The following is a 22,494-nucleotide window of genomic DNA, read 5'->3' as shown; positions in this document are numbered from 1 at the left end:
TGGAGCGCCCCATTCTGCTCTCTGACGATGTTTAATGACTACTGAGGTCGCTGATATGGAGTACCTGGCAGCAGGTGGCAGCGCAGTGCACCTAACATGAAAAACATATGATTTTGGGTGTGTCAGGATACTTCTGATGACATAGTGTATATGTTTTATACCGCTATGCTCTGCAGCTACTAAGTATGCACTTTTGAAGTATTGCTCTTACAATCTAGAGCAACGTGCAGATTATTTCTGTTGATTATATGCAGTATTTTTACCCTTTCGTCTCTCTCTCTCTCTCTCTCTTTCTCTGTCTCTCTCTGCACATTCACATACTCCATCTGTGATACGCTAGTGACACGCGGAAACCGATAATTGATCGAGTTATAAAAACAGATGCAGGCCTAAAATATAAACACGGCAGCCAACATTGCACTCGGATTTCAAAACAGATTTTCGTCTCCCGCAAATTGTGTCGCCTGTAAACGTGGTAAGAGATGGGCAGTCTGGTACTTTTATTTCGTATTTCATCACACCGTCACACGTTTCATACACACCAATAACCAAACACTACTGGATACTTCCGCACAAAACGCGATTCGACGTAACGTATACAGATATCATACTCAGAAATCAGCTTGGATTACATAAGCCTCGCACGAGGCTGTGTGAAACCGAATTATGGAAGGCTGCAAATTCATGAATTTAAGTTCGTGCAGCAGAGTCGTAGCGTAGCGGAATGGATTCAGTGTTGACCTGGCGTGAGGAAGGCTATAGGTCCTAATCTCATCAAACGAGTCGAACTGTTTTTACTAAATCTAATCAAGAGAGTTTGTTATTTTTAATCAGTTAAGTGCTTTAAACGTAGTTTTAATTTCTATTTCTTTGTAACCTCATTTTTGTAGTCGTACTGACTTTATTTGCTCTCATTTTCCTTCCTATCAATCTGTTTTCCTCTGGAATCTGCCTGTGTCTCCTATAACGAGCAACCAGCAGTGCTGATCGGTACCATCATTCCCCAAAAGTATCCGAAAGACCAAAATTGCATGCAGTCCACATAACGTAGCTGTCTTGCAGTTCGCCTAATCACCGTTCTGTACAGTCGTTGGAGTATACGAAATGGAGATCACAAGAGATCGCAAGCGAACACTGCTCTTTAAGATAATCAGTCCAGATATAAATCAACACCTCGATATTGCAAACACTAGGAAACGCCGCATTAGAGATGAAACAAAAACGATTCTAAACTCATTTTTAGTACATAAGTGACATTCCAAAATCACTACCGCACTCAGTAGAGCATCAGTTAACTAAACCCATCACATAAGTGATTCCAACAATCTTCAGGCAAAATTAAATATATTCATGAAAAAGAGAGTTTGACACATTATCTGGACTCCTAAAGTTCTGTGACAGTTCGAACTACTTTTACTACGTTAAGAGTTTTCCACGACTGTGAAACGTCGTTTCTGAAAAAGAGAGCTGTGTTATAAAATGCATGTTGAAATAATCATGATTGAGCTATTATTTGTGCACGTGTTTGAACTTTAAACGACTTGATGAACATTTTTGTTCTCAATCTGGATTGAAACTTGGCACCTATAGCTATTGTAACAAAGCAAAGCTTTCGTGCCTGCCCCAGACTTGATCACAGAGACGTTCGTCATTGGTGACTGGGCATAAAGAGTCGTGAATTATCAAATTTTCCGTCAGTTAGCAAATCTGAATGTGAAAATTGTTGTGCTCTGCCTGGAATCCAGTCAAGACCGTTATCTGCCTGTTAACAAACCACGAATATAATTTCAGGTAACAGAGTCTGCACGTGATTCATACAAAGTGCCATGACAAAGTTTTGTGACAGAGACTCGAACCGAGCACGTAAGCAGATTTCTAGTTGAGTAAAATTAGATGTTCCATGTCGATTTTTTTCATCAGTAGCCAGGTGCCTGATTTTTTTTTTTTTTTTTTTTTTTTTTTTTGCTTGGCCGGGAATCGAACCCGGCACCTACCGCTCTGTTTTCCATCTACGAATTGTTTGCGCACCGGTAGTGAGATGTGTGCATGTTTGACTAGAAGTAACGGCACTCATCGTTACGGTTGACAACATTAAATATTAAAATTATTTATAACTAATAGTTCGGTGTGCATTATGCTTGGGCTAGAAACGAAACCATGAATATTTTTGTGCTGGAATAGTATTCGAACACACATTATGTGCCTGTCGTAGAGACCTAGAGGAATTCGCAGTCTTCAGGAAAACAATGAAATGATCGAACTATATCGTTCTGTGTAGGTCAGATACCACGAAAGAGGAGATCCGAAATCGAGTCCCAGTCCATCACCAAATTTTTCAGTGTCTGAAGTTCAAAAAAGAAATACGAGCCCTCTCACTTTCAATGGTCATTGGCTCATTAAATGAAATAATGATGCCGGTGTGAGGAAGCTCACTGGCGATAGTGTTTCTGCTTTCCGCGACTTCCGCCTCTGCTACGGCCCATCCTAAACTAGCTCCGGCCTTGTTGGTAGCGAAGGTGTATGACGTTTATAATGCGGATTCTGGACTATGCTGCAACCTGACGTTCTTCACTTGGCACTGCTAGAGGTGAAGGAGATCTGTTCGTACGTTTAAAATACATGCTAGATTTCCTTTACTATGGTCACAAATTTTTTGTCATCAACTACCGGTTTCGGTCTATAATGACCATCTTCAGATTTGATTTTTAAAAACATGAGAACGTTTTTATAAAGCATATCTGAAGATGGTCATTATAGACCGAAACTGGTAGTCTGGTGACAAAAATTGTGACCATAGACGTAAAATACAAAAAATTTATTCTGAATTTGGGTCACCGTTTTATTCGCGACCATGACTAAGAAAGTAGGATCTAGCTAGCACATCACTGCCGCTTACGTTTGCTAGGGACATGGTTGTGGCTTAACGTAGGATGCGCTTATCTTACAAATTAGACACGGGCCAAGAAATTCAGTCTCTATTAAGGGGTTAATATCAGCAGGATTCTAAGACGGAAATTATGCTAGTCTCATGTCAGCGGGATTCAAATACGCTTTTAGCCGTTATAGCCTGGATTCGAAGCCATTTTGAAATTTTCACTATTTCAAGAAATTCCTCAGCTCGAGAAATAACATTGGAGAGCATGAAGTTACCAAATACTTCCATTATTACTGCCATTGGCATTATTATCTTCATTCTGCTACAAGCGTGCTTGAAGAAAGCGTTTAACGCTTCTGGTCATTTTTAGAACCTGTTGCACCAAAACAGGAAAATTATTTAGTTCGGTGCTAAAGTTTGCAGCGTTCTGTGGCAACTGGTCCATCTAACCGCCCTGCTAAATTGTTAAAAACTTAGTCAGCCGGTGTCGTAATTTTGAAATGAGAGTTAGTATCAACGTCGCGTAACAAATATTTCGTGTGAAGCGCCCTTGCCAGAGAGGCACAGGTCAATTGTGGAAACTAAGCCACTGAATACTAAAAGTAACGTTATTAAGGAATACACCCGACTGACCACAAAGTAAGAGGGCACGTACCTTCGCAAGTGAGTGGTTCAAAATAAGATTTAATACTGTAAAGGAAACGGGTCATAAGTATAGTTACGTCAATACACACTGAGTTGTATGCGAACGTACGATCGGGATAGAAGCACGTACGTTCTATCATTCCCCGTAGCCTGGGTAAAACGAATTGTGGTTAAAATGGATTTATTCATCAGAGAAAGAAAATAATCGGACTTCGTAATTAAATGAAAAGAAATATTGCAGGTTCTGAATGCCGCGGTAAATATGACCTAGATATTGAAACTGACATTGGCGGTCACGAAGGTAAAGAGATGAACACATTCACGTACCCCTATTGTTGAGCACCGCCATCGTGAAGCTCGTTGTCTCCATCGAAATCTTCCATAAAAAATTAAAATAATAATCTTCCAGAGTTACAGCAGCATGGTATGGCAAATGAGAAAATCGTATTGTTTCAGAAGTTGCTTTCATTATTTAGCACAATTTCACTTGAAATTATAGGGTACTTGGTTTATACGTCTTATCACCGGGGCAGGAGAACAACGAACGGTAACTGTTACTAAAACTAATAAACGAAGAGCGTAAATCTTCTTTTGTCCGTCAGTGTTAAATACTTTTCCAATGAATCTTTGGTGTGAGAGTCGAATAATTATCTACACAGTTATCAATAAGAAAAAAATTATTAATACGTTTGTTTGATTGGCCATCTTCCGCAGCAGACGGATAACCTATAGTAACAAAAATAAAGTTCCTTTACAACCATAACAAGTAGCTATTTCGTTCTTCCCATGTCTAGCAAATACTTTCCATGCGCTGATTTGAGGCAGCTCTCCATGCTACTCTATCCTGTGCAAGCTTCTTCATCTCCCAGTACTTACTGCAACCTACATCCTTCTGAATCTGCTTAGTGTATTCATCTCTTGGTCTCCCTGTACGATTTTTACCCTCCACGCTGCCCTCCAATACTAAATTGGTGATCCCTTGATGCCTCAGAACATGTCCTACCAACCGATCCCTTCTTCTAGTCAAGTTGTGCCACAAACTTCTCTTCTCCCCAATCCTATTCAATACTTCCTCATTAGTTACGTGATCTACCCATCTAATCTTCAGCATTCTTCTGTAGCACCACATTTCGAAAGCTTCTATTCTCTTCTTGTCCAAACTATTTATCGTCCATGTTTCACTTCCATACATGGCTACACTCCATACAAATACTTTCAGAAATGACTTCCTGACACTCAAATCTATACTCGATGTTAGCAAATTTCTCTTCTTCAGAAACGCTTTCCTTGCGATTGCCAGTCTACATTTTATATCCTCTCTACTTCGACCATCATCAGTTTTTTGCTCCCCAAATAGCAAAACTCCTTTACTACTTTAAGCGTCTCGTGATATAGCGAAAACTATTTACCACTGTCCTTGCTCACCGGAAAATACTTACTGGGCTCTAACTATACTGCATCAGTAATTTCGTGTGCATGCAATGTATGCGAATCACAGAATTTAAAAGTGCCTTGACTTAAACTGGTTCTGCGTCATTTCAGGGCCCAGGTATTGCAACGTCATACTGACACCAACAATTTGCTCGCACTGCCAACTTCATTGTTCATTTCACTTGATTTTGCGATCACTGAAATGAAACTGACATGATTTCCCAACATTAAAAGTTTCATTTCTTTCCTTCTGGGAGAATAGTTTTATGGTCAATAAACTTCTTCCCTTCCGCCCAGGGAGATGAAGCAAAATGCGGCCAGTAATTGTTTCACAAACCACTATCTAGTGTGGTTTAGAATATTTCTTTTAACATTGTCGTAGGCGAAGGAATTTAATTTAATCTTAGAACCTCTCAAGCAGCAACGTCCACTAATTTACCAAATAAGAACAGCTGATTGTCTGGGTGGGAAAAGGTTTAAAAATAAAGCCTGCACAGTCTAGACCAGATCGATCTTTTCGTCTGATAGCCCTGCATTTAAGTTTCCTAGGAGGTATGGTAAGACAGAGATTTAGGAACCAGGTTTTAAATTGTAAGACATTTCCAGGGGCAGATGTGGATTCTGACCACAATCTATTGGTTATGAACTGCAGATTGAAACTGAAGAAACTGCAAAAAGGTGGGAATTTAAGGAGATGGGACCTGGATAAACTGAAAGAACCAGAGGTTGTAGAGAGTTTCAGGGAGAGTATAAGGGAACAATTGACAGGAATGGGCGAAAGAAAAACAGTAGAAGAAGAATGGGTAGCTCTGAGGGATGAAGTAGTGAAGGCAGAAGACGATCAAGTAGGTAAAAAGACGAGGGCTAATAGAAATCCTTGGGTAACAGAAGAAATATTGAATTTAATTGATGAAAGGAGAAAATATAAAAATGCAGTAAATGAAGCAGGCAAAAAGGAATACAAACGCCTCAAAAATGAGATCGACAGGAAGTGGAAAATGGCTAAGCAGGGATGGCTAGAGGACAAATGTAAGGATGTAGAGGCTTGTCTCACTAGGGGTAAGATAGATACTGCCTACAGGAAAATTAAAGAGACCTTTGGAGAGAAGAGAACCACTTGTATGAATATCAAGAGCTCAGATGGCAACCCAGTTCTAAGCAAAGAAGGGAAGGCAGAAAGGTGGAGGGAGTATATAGAGGGTTTATACAAGGGCGATGTACTTGAGGACAATATTATGGAAATGGAAGAGGATGTAGATGAAGACGAAATGGGAGATAAGATACTGCGTGAAGAGTTTGACAGAGCACTGAAAGACCTGAGTCGAAACAAGGCCCCGGGAGTAGACAACATTCCATTAGATCTACTGACGGCCTTGGGAGAGCCAGTCATGACAAAACTCTACCATCTGGTGAGCAAGATGTATGAGACAGGCGAAATACCCTCAGACTTCAAGAAGAATATAATAATTCCAATCCCAAAGAAAGCAGGTGTTGATAGATGTGAAAATTACCGAACTATCAGTTTAATAAGTCACAGCTGCAAAATACTAACGCGAATTCTTTACAGACGAATGGAAAAACTGGTAGAAGCGGACCTCGGGGAAGATCAGTTTGGATTCCGTAGAAATACTGGAACACGTGAGGCAATACTAACCTTACGACTTATCTTAGAAGAAAGATTAAGAAAAGGCAAACCTACGTTTCTAGCATTTTAGACTTAGAGAAAGCTTTTGACAATGTTAACTGGAATACTCTCTTTCAAATTCTGAAGGTGGCAGGGGTAAAATACAGGGAGCGAAAGGCTATTTACAATTTGTACAGAAACCAGATGGCAGTTATAAGAGTCGAGGGGCATGAAAGGGAAGCAGTTGTTGGGAAAGGAGTGCGACAGGGTTGTAGCCCCTCCCCGATGTTATTCAATCTGTATATTGAGCAAGCAGTAAAGGAAACAAAAGAAAAATTCGGAGTAGGTATTAAAATTCATGGAGAAGAAGTAAAAACTTTGAGGTTCGCCGATGACATTGTAATTCTGTCAGAGACAGCAAAGGATTTGGAAGAGCAGTTGAACGGAATGGACAGTGTCTTGAAAGGAGGATATAAGATGAACATTAACAAAAGCAAAACGAGGATAATGGACTGTAGTCAAATTAAATCGGGTGATGCTGAGGGAATTAGATTAGGAAATTAGACACTTAAAGTAGTAAAGGAGTTTTGCTATTTAGGGAGTAAAATAACTGATGATGGTCGAAGTAGAGAGGATATAAAATGTAGACTGGCAATGGCAAGGAAATCGTTTCTGAAGAAGAGAAATTTGTTAACGTCGAGTATAGATTTAAGTGTCAGGAAGTCGTTTCTGAAAGTATTTGTATGGAGTGTAGCCATGTATGGAAGTGAAACATGGACGATAACTAGTTTGGACAGGAAGAGAATAGAAGCTTTCGAAATGTGGTGCTACAGAAGAATGCTGAAGATTAGATGGGTAGATTACGTAACTTATGAGGAGGTATTGAATAGGATTGGGGAGAAGAGAAGTTTGTGGCACAACTTGACTAGAAGAAGGGATCGGTTGGTAGGACATGTTTTGAGGCATCAAGGGATCACAAATTTAGCATTGGAGGGCAGCGTGGAGGGTAAAAATCGTAGAGGGAGACCAAGAGATGAATACACTAAGCAGATTCAGAAGGATGTAGGTTGCAGTAGGTACTGGGAGATGAAGAAGCTTGCACAGGATAGAGTAGCATGGAGAGCTGCATCAAACCAGTCTCAGGACTGAAGACTACAACAACAACAGGAGGTATCACACGCTACTATCCTGTAGGAGTGGAAATTGTTAGTTGAAACCGAATTTAAGATCTGAGTGTATTATCCTGCTAAAAATGCAAAACGATTAATAAAACGGAGGCTGAGTTCACTCTAAAACTGAGATTTATTTACAATGGGAAAGCCATTCGTCCAACGAGTCTTGATAGCCAATACACGAATGTTTACAGCACTGCGAGTACTTTGAACTTTACGATTGACTTTCTCCTCCCAAACTAACAATTATTTGCTTACAACGAATTAAAATTTGTAGAAGCGGCAGGATTCGCTCCCTATAACAAGAGATTACAAACCCACCGCTTTATCTACTCCACTATCCTAACACGTGTATTTTTTTTCCGGCAGCATATATCTGTTAATGTCAAATCATTCTCAAGGTAACATCCCTCACCAGAAAATCACACACCAGCAATTGAGCACTTCTGTCGATACACAGTAACTTCCAACAATTAGTGTTGCCAACTTAGTGGATTTTCCACTAAAATTGGTGGTTTCTACCTACCTTTTAGTGGCGAAATATTGGTTCAAGTGGCTGGTGGATTTTATAGTGGTTTAGTAAAAGTAAGTTTCAGTTACTGAAAATGGGCTCTCTCAACCACTAAGGTATTTAGAAGAGGAAGAAATGTGTATGCATAACATTTATATTAAGTCTGATTGAAGAGATAAATAACAGGTTACCAGAAAATTTGACTTTGATGAAAACAATTTCCAGAATAAGTGTTGACCAAGCACTTAATCACAACAAACAAAATCTAATTGATATAATATATAATACTGATATAATATATAATATGATATAATGGCTCAGTCCAATAAAAGCGTAGAATTTATAGCAAGAGTGGATGATCAGTGGCGACAAGGTATTGCATTTCAAAGATGCTCAAGGGGAATCCAGATGTGAGCAATTAGCGACTTTTACAATTACTTTCGTAATACTCCCTCATTCAGATGCCGATGTCTCAAGGCTATTTAGCAATATGAATGTAATAAAAATCAAGAAGGGGAATAGAATGAAGTTAAATCTTTCAACTGCTATTATTAAGAATACGCTGTGGTTTGAGGTTGGAAGGCAAATGCTGCACCGAATACGAAATTCCCATAAACGTTGCAAAACAAATCGCTACCAAAGAATCGTATATATCTGAAACCGACGACGATGATGATGGAGACAAAAATGATTCATCTGAAGAAACGAATTCATTTAAATAATTAGCTGTTGTTACAGAACTTTTTGTATGTTCCTGCCCTTTGACTTGATGATTTATTTATTGTATGTTCATACAGGGTGTTTCAAAAATGACCGGTATATTTGCAACGGCAATAAAAACTAAACGAGCAGCGATAGAAATACACCGTTTGTTGCAATATGCTTGGGACAACAGTACATTTTCAGGCAGACAAACTTTCGAAATTACAGTAGTTACAATTTTCAACAACAGATGGCGCTGCGGTCTGGGAAACTCTATAGTACGATATTTTCCACATATCCACCATGCGTAGCATAATATGGCGTAGTCTCTGAATGAAATTACCCGAAACCTTCGACAACGTGTGTGGCGGAATGGCTTCACATGCAGATGAGATGTACTGCTTCAGCTGTTCAATTTTTTCTGGATTCTGGCGGTACACCTGGTCTTTCAAGTGTCCCCACAGAAAGAAGTCACAGGGGTTCATGTCTGGCGAATAGGGAGGCCAATCCACGCCGCCTCCTGTATGTTTCGGATAGTCCAAAGCAATCACACGATCATCGAAATATTCATCCAGGAAATTAAAGACGTCGGCCGTGCGATGTGGCCGGGCACCATCTTGCATAAACTACGAGGTGTTCGCAGTGTCGTCTAAGGCAGTTTGTACCGCCACAAATTCACGAAGAATGTCCAGATAGCGTGATGCAGTAATCGTTTCGGATCTAAAAAATGGGCCAATGATTCCTTTGGAAGAAATGGCGGCCCAGACCAGTACTTTTTGAGGATGCAGGGACGATGGGACTGCAACATGGGGCTTTTCGGTTCCCCATATGCGCCAGTTCTGTTTATTGACGAAGCCGTCCAGGTAAAAATAAGCTTCGTCAGTAAACCAAATGCTGCCCACATGCATATCGCCGTCATCAATCCTGTGCACTATATCGTTAGCGAATGTCTCTCGTGCAGCAATGGTAGCGGCGCTGAGGGGTTGCCGCGTTTGAATTTTGTACGGATAGAGGTGTAAACTCTGGCGCACGAGACGATACGTGGACGTTGGCGTCATTTGGACCGCAGCTGCAACACGGCGAACGGAAACCCGAGGCCGCTGTCGGATCACCTGCTGCACTAGCTGCGCGTTGCCCTCTGCGGTTGCCGTACGCGGTCGCCCTACCTTTCCAGCACGTTCATCCGTCACGTTCCCAGTCCGTTGAAATTTTTCAAACAGATCCTTTATTGAATCGCTTTTCGGTCCTTTGGTTACATTAAACCTCCGTTGAAAACTTCGTCTTGTTGCAACAACACTGTGTTCTAGGCGGTGGAATTCCAACACCAGAAAAATCCTCTGTTGTAAGGAATAAACCATGTTGTCTACAGCACACGTGCACGTTGTGAACAGCACACGCTTACAGCAAAAAGACGACGTACAGAATGGCGCACCCACAGACTGCGTTGTCTTCTATATCTTTCACATCACTTGCAGCGCCATCTGTTGTTGAAAATTGTAACTACTGTAATTTCGAAAGTTTGTCCGCCTGAAAATGTACTGTTGTCCCAAGCATATTGCAACAAACGGTGTATTTCTATCGCTGCTCGTTTAGTTTTTATTGCCGTTTCAAATATACCGGTCATTTTTGAAACACCCTGTATAATGATTGTGAATATTTTATTACTTAATAATAAAGGAAACTAACTGCTAATATACTTATTGTTTTCTTTCATAATAATTTTAAAAAAATTTAGTGTAAATTGTAGCGATTGTGAGAGTAGAGGCATTTTTGTTAGTGGTTTTCCGGTGGTTTTTGCGCTTGAAACTCGTGGGGAGCTCACATTAACTGTTGGCAACAATTCGATTGGTGTGTGAAGCGCTGTTAACAGCCTTCTGCGCTGTAGTACGTGAGGTAACACGGTTCACTAACGAACGACAGCCGGAGCCACGTTACCTACATCACAACGTGAATCTAAATTTTACCCTTAATCTCTGAAAACGGTGTCAGTATTGTTCAAGGGGATTTAGGGCTTGTAGCCAGTCGTCGTAAACTTCATTACACGATATTTCGGCTGACAACTGCCAGCCATCTTCAGGTGAGCCGAACAAGGGCTGACGAAAACTTTTTTTTTGCCCTTTATTGTATTTCAATTCCCCATCGGGGTGGGCGGGCAGCAGCATATGCGCTGCTCTTCAGCCGAAAGACATAGAACAAACAATAGAAGACATTTAAAAATATAAAAAAGAGAAAACACGGTGAACATAGATGTGGAAAAGGGGGAACATTATGGAAGACAATAGACGAAAATCGGGCGACTGTAAAATGGAGATAAAAACCGTAAAATAGTAGCACACATAAACAACCACACACTGGGACAGTTAAAAGCGCACAAGGCACTGTATGAGAGGAGCATAAAAGTATCGATGGACGGCGTATCACATAACAAACACTGACAGTGACACTAAGTACAAGGCCAGCACACAAAGTCACACCTCTCGACGCACAGGTTTAACAGCACTAAACACAACACTGACGTGGCACACAGACGATGACCAAAACGGAGCCCGACCCCATCGAAGCAGAAGACAGTTTGATGTCCTGGGGGAGCACTGGGACGGGCCTCGGTTGTCCGCCACATTCTCAGGATCTGAACACATGGGCCTACTTTTTGTGGGGCTGTATTAGAGACAAAGTGTGCAGCAGTAATCGCAAAACTGTTGCTGAGCTGAGAACAGCCATACAGGAAGTTATCGGCAACGTCGATGTTCCGATACTTTAGCGGGTCATGGAGCATTTCGGTATTCGTCTGTGCCTCATCATCGCCAATGATGGCAGGCACTTTATATTTTGTAATTTCTCCTCGGCATTCCAAGAAAATGGTGTCTCCTTTGTGCTTTCATCGACATTGTCGTCGTGCCTGACTATAAATACAGAGAATACAAACTAATTTGATGCTTTTTCTCGATGAAAAAAGTTAAATACTATCTGCTTGATGCCTTCGCCGGCACCGACGTCATGAACCACGTGACAAAAAAATAGTTCATGTTTGTCTCAGTCTTCTTGATCAATGCTCGTAAAATAATTTAAAATCAATTTTCCTCTTCTTCGGGGGAAAACAAAACTTCATTTGTCAAAAACAAAAATCTCCCCCTAACAACCTAAATCCGAATATCTGTAGTGACGTCTACATGTTGCATAACGTGTGTGCACTCCGTAGTTTATAACTAATTTATGTCTTTTCTTCTTATAGTGCAATAATTGTCACCCAGTACATCGACCAAGTAGAACAAAATCCGACAACAAAAATGTCGACGACAGATAAAGGTGTGGCCGAGCTGCCGCCACAGTTTTCCGAACCGGTGTCAACAAGCGTTTGCGGCGTTCTGCGACAACTGGGCCGTCTGTCTTCCGGTCATTACTTCTGTGAAACACTAGAGAACGTAACGCTTCCTTCTGTTCGTCAGAGTTTCTGGGGGCAGAATAATCTACCAAGATGACCGTTCTCCTGTCGACACAGGGAACTTTGTGAAACACTGGTTTCAAATGAACGGAGACGTTGAGATGTTGGACTGTCCTCCCAACGGTGTCGACTTCAGCCCCATAGAGAACGTATTACCAGATATGGAGAAAATTATGAGGTGTAGATGACCAGCACCGACAACCAAGCCAGCACTGTCCGAAAGCAGTTCGTGACGCATTGGAAGTGTTGTCACAGAATAACACTTTCATCCGCAAACTTGTTGCCTTTCAAAAAAAAAAAAAAAAAGGTTCAAATGGCTCTGACCACTATGGGACTTAACTTCTGAGGTCATGAGCCAGCTATAAGTTAGAACTACTTAAACCTAACTAACCTAAGGACATGACACACAGCCATGCCCGAGGCAGGATTCGAATCTGCGACCGTAGCGGTCGCGTGGTTCCAGACTGAAGCGCCTACAATCGCTCGACCACATCGGGCGGCTGCCTCTATTCCCTGGCGGCTGAATGTAGTTGTAGTGAAGGCCGGATATTGGACAAGACACTGAATTATTGCGTTGTTTGTGACAAATGAAGCTCTGTTTTCCATCGAAGAAGAGGAAAATTGATTTTAAATTATTTCACGATCATTGATCAAGAAGACTGAGACAAACATGAACTATTTTTTTGTCACCTGGTTCATGACGTCGGTGCCGGCGAAGGCATCAAGCAGATAGTATTTAACTTTTTTCATCGAGAAAAAGCATCAAATTAGTTTGTATTCTCTGTATTTATAGTCAGGCACGACGCGAATGCCGATGAAAGCTCAAAGGAGACATCATTTTCTTGGAATGCCGAGGAGAAATTACAAAACGTAAACAGAAGTGGTGCAAGACCGAGAGTTTAAGTCCACAGCATCCTCAGTTATTTACTTATGAATACTTTAAAAATATGAATGCTTTATTAATTCTCGTTGCCCTCCTAAACTAATAACTCGTATTTCGAAATAAAATTCACGAAAGTAACATGAGTCGGACCCCCTGCCTGCAGATTAGAAACTGACCACCTTTACCACTACGCCATTGTACCAATCACATTGGCTGCACTTCCGGAATTGTATGATATGATTTGTGAAGTCACAGCTGTTCCATGAAAAAGGAGTGATACAGGCTTCAAATGGTTGAAATGGCTCTTAAGCACTATGGGATTTAACATCTGAGGTCATCAGTCCCCTAGAATTTAGAACTACTTAAACCTAACTAACCTAAGGACATCACACACATCCACGCCCGAGGCAGGATTCGGAACTGCGACCGACGCAGCAACGCGGTTCCGGACAGAAGCGCCTAGAACCGCTCGGCCACAACGGCCCTCAGTGATACAGGGGAGAGACAAAATAATGTGAACACCTGTACGGATTGGACCTCCATTTGCCCCTAATACATCTGCGATTCGAATACTGACGTATAGTGACTGTAAGGTGTCCAGTGGAATGTTATGGCGCTCTTCGATCAGAACCTCTTCTGACTCCCGTACTGCCGAGGGAGGCGCAAATCTGCTCCGGAGTCTGCGCTCCAATAGCGCCCACAGGAGTGCGGTAATGTTCAAATCCTGGGACTTTGTTGGCCAGGGAAGACGCTGCAGTTCAGTTGCATGCTCCTCACACCACGACTGTACTATCCTGGCTGTGTGAATGGGTGCGTTATCGTCCTGAAATATGGCATCATTGTCGGGGAACAACATTTGAATCATGGGTGGGACCGGTTCATGTAAAATGTTGACATAATCGTTGGCTGAAACACGGCATTTGAGAGTAATGATGGGACCGGTAGAATACCATCCTATGGCTGCCCACGCGCTTCTACCTCCATGCTTAACCGTTGGAATCAAGCAACCAGGACTGTAGGCCTATTTTGCCGTTCTCCAGACGTAAACACGGCCCGATGTTGGAAATAACGAAAATGTTGACTCGTCGGTCCATATTACGCGTTTCCACTGATCAACCGTCCAGGATTTATGCCTCTTTACGTTGGTTGTCGTCACTAATGGTTTCGGTATAGCAACTCGTCCACCAGCATTCCCTTTATGGAGTTCTCGGCGGACAGTGTCGATAGATACGTGGTCTGGAAGATAGCTATTGGGCTCTACAGTCACTTTTAGCCGGCTTAGATTTGCGTTGTCTTGACAATTCTTGTTAGCGTATAACGATCTCCGTTATTTAGTTTTGATTTGCGCCCACTATTACGTTTACACTATGATGTCTTCCCATGTTTTGTGTTGGCTGCCATGACGGTTGAAACAATTGCTCTTGAAACATTCAATAAGTTGGCTGTCTTCTTTGCTGATGCTCCAGGTAATCGGGCCCCTCTCTGGAACTCTGCTAGCTCTTTCATCGCACGTCGACCTCGGTCTCTGAACGCAAATACGAAGGGTGCTCGACCTGCACCGGTGCCCGGTCCGTGCTGAACACGCACAGTCCAGCGCTACGCGTGCCTTACCTGCGTTGTAGACCATGAAACACAACCATCCCATTACTACCACTCCTCACATTATTTTGCCTACACATGCATACCAAGAAAAAACAGCACAGTGCGTCTTCGACGCAAATGCAGACAGTCCATCTGACTTTGAATTCCACGGAGTCACGAAGAACACCAGCTAATTTAAAGTGACACTGTAGATATTCTGCTACGTTTCATTAGGTCTGCTTGTTTTGGAGATGCCGTGTGTGGGAGAGCGATAACTTAATAATTGCTAACGCAATTGTCATAAAATTTCGACAAAAATGGTTCAAATGGCTCTGAGCACTATGGGACTCAACTGCTGTGGTCATAAGTCCCCTAGAACTTAGAACTACTTAAACCTAACTAACCTAAGGACAGCACACAACACCCAGCCATCACGAGGCAGAGAAAATCCCTGACCCCGCCGGGAATCGAACCCGGGAACCCGGGCGTGGGAAGCGAGAACGCTACCGCACGACCACGAGATGCGGGCAAAATTTCGACACAGCAATGGCAAAGTTACTCATGTGGCAACTGTTCTTGAGACAATAGCCTGCGGATCTTTGAAACATAAATTCTATCACCATGGTTGAAACGTATCAGGAAGTGCTGTTGAACTGTGTTGCTGTTATTGTGGTCTTCAGCCCATAGACTGGTTTGATGCAGCTCTCCTGCACAAGACTCTTCATCTCCGAGTAACTATTGCACCCTACATCCCTCTGAATCTGCTTACTGTATACATCTCTTGTTCTCCCTCTACGATTTTTAACCAACACGCTTCCCTCCAGAACTAAGTTGTTGATCCCCTGATGTGTCAGAATGTGCCCTATCAACCGATCCCTTCTTTTAGTCAGCTTTTACCAGAAATTTCTCTTCTCCCCAATTCTGTTCAGCACCTCCTCATTAGTTACGTCATCTACCCATTTAACCTTCAGCATTCTTCTGTAGCACCACGTTTCATAAGCTTCTATTCTCTTCTTGTCGAAACTGTTCATCGTCCGTGTTTCACTTCCATACATGGCTACACTCCATAGAAATACTTTCAGGAAGGACTTCCTGACACTTGAATCTATACTCGATGTTAACAAACTTCTCCTCTTCAGAAACGCTTTCCTTGACATTGCCAGTGTACATTTTATATCCTCTCTACTTCGACCATCATCAGTTATTTTGCTCTCCAAATAGGAAAACTCCTTTACTACTTTAACTGTCTCATTTCCACACTGTAGCAGCTAGAACCGCTCGGCCACTTTGGCCAGCAGTAGCCGTCCAAAACTGTTTACAGATGATGCTGTCATTTACCGTGTTGTAAAGTCATCAGATGACCAAAATTGCAAAACGATTTAGACAAGATATCTGTATGGTATGAAAAGTGGCAATTGACCCTGAATAAAGAAAAGTGTGAAGTTATTCACATGAGTACTAAGAGAAACCCGCTAAATTTCGGTTACGCGGTAAGTCACACAAACCTGAAGGCTGTCAGTTCAGCTAAATACTTAGAGATTACAATTACAAATAACCTAAATTGGAACGATCACATAGATAATGTTGTGGGTAGAGCAAACGAAAGACTGCGATTCATTGGCAGAACACTTAGAAGGTGCAACAGGTCTACCAAAGAGACTGCTTACACCACGCTAGTCCGCCCTATTCTGGAGTATTGCTGTGCGGTGTGGGATCCGCATCGGGTGGGACTGACGGATGACATCGAAATAGTTCAAAGAAGGGCAGCTCGTTTTGTATTATCGCGAAATAGGGCAGATAGTGCCACAGACATGACACGTGAATTGGAGCGGCAATCATTAAAACGTTGCGACGGGATCTTCTCATGAAATTTCAATCACCAGTTTTCTCCTCCCATTGCGAAAACGTTCTGTTGGCACCCACTTACATAGGGAGAAATGATCATCACGATAAACTAAGAGAAATCAAGGCTCGCACAGAAAAATTCAAGTGCTCGTTTTCTCCCGCGCTCCGTTCCAGACTGAAACGGTAGAGAGACAGCTTGAAGGTGGTTCATTGAACCCTCTGCCAGACACTTTATTCTGAATAGCTGAGTAATGACGTACGCTGCTAAATCATAACGCCAAACCACCGCTGATTATACGCCATATTGAATTGACTATGAATTATTCACGTTTCGTCGAAGAACGATAGGAAATAAACAATTACCGCTGTTCTTTATTGCGAAAAAGCGGTTCGTGAGAATGATAGAAGAACCTTTCCTTGCTATCGCCTGAATTAGGAGGCTTATTGCTTGTTTGGTTTAATTAATTAATAGAATATGAAGTAATTGGTATAAGAATGCTTTTTCCAAACTTTCTATAAAAGAAAGTCTGCTATCACGACATTGCTTTTGTACAGTTACTTTATTTATGACTGAACGTTTCTAAAACTGAAGACACTCGTCCGTGCTTTGCACTTATCAAAGATTTGCTCAACAGTATGTGAATAGCATCAAAACCACTAACACGTCACCGAATACACAATACAGTCCCACTATATGCCATTTAATCCCTGAAAAATTATCCACGCTCGTATCTTTAAGAAGCCAACGACTTAATTTCTGTCGCACCCATAATCGAGCCAATAAAGGAGTGTTTATGGCCTACCACCCCACCGTTGTTGCTTGTCTGTCATCAATGACAACCCCACGGAAGCGCAGCTGCTCTCCTTCGTTACGTGGAGGCCATCGGCTGCTTCGTTGTCCGTGTTGAAAGGGAATGCCTGAAATCATGTCTTCACAGCGCACCCTTGACTCTATGGATCGCGGAATATTGATTTCCCTAATGATTTCCGATGCGGAAATTCCATTCCACGTTCAATGTCAGTTAATTCCCGTTCTGCGGCAATAATGACGTCGGAAATATTTACGCATAAGTCACCTGACTACACGCTAGAGCTCCGCCGATGCACTTCACTTTTATACATCGTGCATGCGATACGACCGCCACCTGTATTTGTGTATACTGCTGTCCCGTGTCTCTTGTCACCTCGGTGTATTTTATTGTTGAATTCGTTCGCAGTACTGACAAGGGAACCTCCCCATCGCACCCCCCTCAGATTTACTTATAAGTTGGCACAGTGGATAGGCCTTGGAACACTGAACACAGGTCAGTCGAGAAAACAGGAAGAAGTTGTGCCGTGGTCCCGTGGTTAGCGTGTGCAGCTGCGGAACAAAAGGTTCTAGGTTCAAGTCTTCCCTGGAGTGAAAATTTTACTTTCTTTATTTTCGCAAAGTTATGATCTGTCCGTTCGTTCATTGACGTCTCTGTTCACTATAATAAGTTTAGTGTCTGTGTTTTGCGACCGCACCGCAAAACCGTGCGATTAGTAGACGAAAGGACGTGCCTCTCCAATGCGAACCGAAAACATTTGATTGCAACGTCATAGGTCAACCCATTCCTCCACAGGAAAACACGTCTGATATATTCTATACGACACTGGTGACGGCATGTGCGTCACATGTCAGGAATATGTTGTCGACCCACCTAACTTGTACACTTGGTGAATGGGTAAAAAGATTCTTCTACCTTGCCCTATTTAGCTTTTCTTGTGGATGTGAAAATCACTCCCAAAAAGTGATGAGAACATAAGAGTTTGCCACATAAACTACAACAAATGAATGCAAGTTTCACAGTCGCTCAGTTTTCCCTGTGCTCTGTCAAAACATATGTTTTTAATGTTTTCAAATTTTTCCGTGTGTAGACCGTCAAATCCTGCATATGTCCAAGCAAATCTGAACATGGCCTGGAATTTTGGATTTTGTGTGAGTGCCTCAACTTTGATAATTGTCTGAAAATAAAAAATTAAAATTCTTAGTCTAGGGAAGACTTGAACCAAGGACCTTTCGTTCCGCAGCTGCTCACGCTAACCACGGGACCACGGCGCTCCTTGGCTCACATCCTCCTTGATGCTGCATATCTTGCTCATGGACTACTCAGTTTGTATATTTTGCTTATTTTTTTCCTAGTTCCACACAACTTCTTCCTGTTTTCTCGAGTGATATGTGTTCAGTTTTTCAAGGCCTATCTACTGTGCCAACTTATAACAAAATCTGAGGGGGGTGCGATGGGGAGGTTCCCTTGTGAGCGCACAGCCGTTTCGCAGTTGTCTGCGAGTCCCGGTTCGGCCGCGTGGCGGCAGTGCTGCAGCGCTGTCTGTTCTACGTCGCAGTTCGTTGCAGGCGTGTCTACTTGCAGTTGCGTGGTGAATCGGGGAAGTACTTCTGAGGACATACAGCGGTAAGTTAGCTCCGTATGTGTGTCATTTTTCTCACGCGTTTGTGTCTCGCTCAGTTCAGTAATTTGCGAATTAACGGACTAGACAACAAATGCTTTGATACAGATAACTTTCTGCGACAGCGTAGTTACTTACTAGCCTGATATTTAGTTCGATGATTCTTTGTAACGAAACTCACTGTGTGCTTTTGTTGGAAGTATTATTGTCAAACTTGCATTTGTTCCTTTTAATTCTAGGTTAAGTTTATGAGGAACTACGTGCTTGATGTTGCAGTATGCCATTGGAAAATACATTGACATTTTTAAAACGGTAGCGTAACCACACTGACAGTAATTTCATGTCATAAGAAACTGGGAAAAATGTTGGACTCTTGAAAGCTCTTTAACTATTATTTTTTACTGTGAGATGTTGTTCTTCAAAGATTATGCAGCGATGTACTACCTAGACTGATTTAACCGGCTGTCAAAATGCGTAACGTATTTACGTTTATAGCTTATAACTCTGCTTATGGACACTTGGTTGAGGTAAAAACGTACTTGGTAAGTCATAAACATGTGCTTACGTGTGCTTCATTGCTCACCCTGTATGCCGTCGACGGATAAAAAGTCTTCAAGAGTAAGTTTTTGTCAAAACACTGTAGGGCGTCTGTTACTGTCGCCTGTTTTCGAAGGACGTTAGGTTCAGTGGACGTCATACGACTGTTCGGCCCAAGTCTGTATGTAGTAAGTAGCTTTTAGTTTGCCATGAGGCCTACACCGTTTAGTAGGGTAGAGCACTGAATGCTTTATTAGTTTGTTGCACATGCGAGTTTGTGCTGGAAATGTTGTGCTTTCCACTATAATCCATCATAAGACTAAACAAAACAAACGCGATGATTGGTCAGAAGCCGTTAGCACACGTACACTGGTCTCGTTACGCTCTTGGAAGTAGGTCCTCCCACTTACGTATTAACTGTATTATTACTAAGTTGCGTTAAGTGAAACTAAGACATTCAAATGTATTAACAGCTACAGACGTTTCTCTCAATCGCGCTTTAGCGACGTAGTTTTTATTTCAAAAACTGTGTACAGTCACTGCCTCTACACTGTTGTGCTCTGGTTGTCGCGCTGATAATGCGCAGTATGAAAATGGCTGAGGTTTGCTTCCTGTTCCGTGGTGAAACACGCGTGAGCAATACGGTTATAAAGTGCCGAGATATAGGCTGTTCTCAATGTTTTCCATAAATTTACGGAGATGATCGGCCTTGAAGTTTTCCCAGCGACTGTGTGTAGTACAGTTGATTTATAAACCCATATCATACGTGTAGCGCACTCGGTAGCGTAACGGAATGAATTCACATGCTGATTAGAAAACTCATCATAATTTCTTATGAATAATGCACGTCGTCTTGTTTCTAATAACGTATTGGACGCGAAATTCCTGTGTTCGTTTCAAATAGAAATACAAATTCTTAATTATTGGTGTTTTATGAAAGACTTCATAAGTTGCTTAAATTAAGCAAACATAACTATTTTTTCAAGGCAAAACTGAAAAACCAAATCCTCTTTACTTGGACTATCTGCGTTTTATACCGCAGAGGTAGAGAAGTATCGTAGAAACATGAAACAACAATAATTTTCATAGCATCGAGCACATCATACAAATGCATTTTTTTGATTTGCTACTGTACCATTACAATGTGAACCCAACAGAACTGATCTGGAGCCAAGTTAAGAGATTTGGCCCGAGAAGTAACATGACTGTTTTCTGCCAGACGATGTACTAGAACTAACGCACGCAGCTTTTTCACACGCCACTGCCGAACGCTGGCGGGAAATAGAACGGCTCGTCATAAAAGAAGAGAAAATGCGGCGCCTGGTTGGCTTCGAGGATTGTGTTGATAGGCTCGTTATCAACGTAGCAGGTACACTTCCAGAACTGAAATGTATTTCTCGGTTTCGGATATGGAAAGAGCTGAGAGATTACCAGACGACTAATTAATACCTTCATTGGCTTCAGTATTCAACAGTACGGTGAAATCCTTGCAGTATGCTTTTGCATTACACACAGTTCGCTCAGAAAAATTACCTCATATTTTCATCACTTGTTGGTAATTTGAAGACTATGTCAGGTGCGAACGAGTGCATTTCATGCTTTCCGTCTGGTCACCTAAGAAGCGCGCGGTAGTGCTGGAGTTCCTCCGAATATTATTTCGTCCTCATTAAAAATTAAATTACGTTCGAAGCCATATTGCTTCTTTGCTCGTCTCTTTTTACGTCTGAACTGCAACTGCTCTCAGCATTACAGGTTAGTTGGACCGCTGGCTGGGCAGTGGTGTCAAAGTATAATCCGCCAGTAAAGCTGTTGTCCCGCATTATCACTCATTCTATGTGCGTGCAACACAGCATGAAACGTGTCCTTGTAATTACATTACATTAGTACTTGTTCCATAGATCATGAATACGACACTTCGTAATGGTGTGGCACGTGTCAGGTTAATGAAAGGTGTCTATACAAGATATTACATTGTACAAACTATTACATGACACTTAATATTTTTAATTTTTTTTGGGTGTGGGCTTACGAAATAACTCACTTACTATATCCAAAAATTCATCTAATGATTAGGAGTTTCCATTCCGAAATTCTTTTAATTTCCTTTTAAATACTATATGGCTATCTGTCAGACTTTTGATCCTATTTGCTAAGTGACCAAAGACTTTTGTGGCAGCATAATTTACCCCCCTCTGAGCCATAGTTAGATTTAACCTTGAGTAGTGAAGATCATCCTTCCTAGTGTTGTAGCCATGTACACTGCCATTACTTTTGAATTCGTTCGGATTGTTAATAACAAATTTCACAAGTGAATATATACATTGTGAGGCTACAGTGTAGATCCCTAGCTCTTTAAATAAGTGTCTGCAGGATGATCTTGGATCAGCTCCAGCAATTATTCTCATCACACACTTTTGTGCTATGAACACTCTTTTACTCAATGATGAATTACCCGAGAATATGATGCCATACGACAGAGAATGAAAATAGGCGTGGTAAGCCAATTTACTGAGATGTATATCGCCAAAATTTGCAATTACCCTAATAGCATAAGTAGCTGAACTCAAACGTTTCAGCAGATCTTCAGTGTGTTTCTTCCAGTTCAACCCCTCATCAGTACATACACCTAGAAATTTTGAATATTCTACTGTAGCTACCGATTTCTGATCGAAGTCTATATTAATTGTGTCATTCCATTTACTGTGTGGAACTGTACATACTGTGTTCTGTCAAAGTTTAATGAGGGCCTATTTGCAGAGAACCACTTAATGATTTTCTGAAAAACATCGTTTACAATTTCATCAGTTAATTATTGT

General features: G+C 41.7%; 2 protein-coding genes across 4 annotated transcripts in view; one reads left to right on the top strand and one right to left on the bottom strand.

The window, feature by feature from the left end:
• LOC126213537 (speckle-type POZ protein-like) overlaps positions 1–22,494 on the bottom strand; it is a 679,117-nt gene that overhangs the window by 150,650 nt on the left and 505,973 nt on the right. The gene's annotated exons all lie outside the window — the stretch shown is intronic.
• The window catches only part of LOC126213536 (speckle-type POZ protein-like), a 59,162-nt gene continuing 55,713 nt past the window's right edge, over positions 19,046–22,494 (top strand). The window contains exon 1 of the mRNA XM_049941381.1: positions 19,046–19,146. The gene's annotated coding sequence lies outside the window, so the exon portion shown is untranslated. The remainder of the gene's footprint in view (positions 19,147–22,494) is intronic.

The sequence above is a fragment of the Schistocerca nitens genome, chromosome 11 (genome assembly GCF_023898315.1).
Source record: "Schistocerca nitens isolate TAMUIC-IGC-003100 chromosome 11, iqSchNite1.1, whole genome shotgun sequence".
NCBI classification, from domain to species: Eukaryota; Metazoa; Arthropoda; class Insecta; order Orthoptera; family Acrididae; genus Schistocerca; species Schistocerca nitens.
The sequence above is the reverse complement of the archived record's forward strand: the minus strand, read 5'-3'. Positions and strand labels throughout refer to the sequence as shown.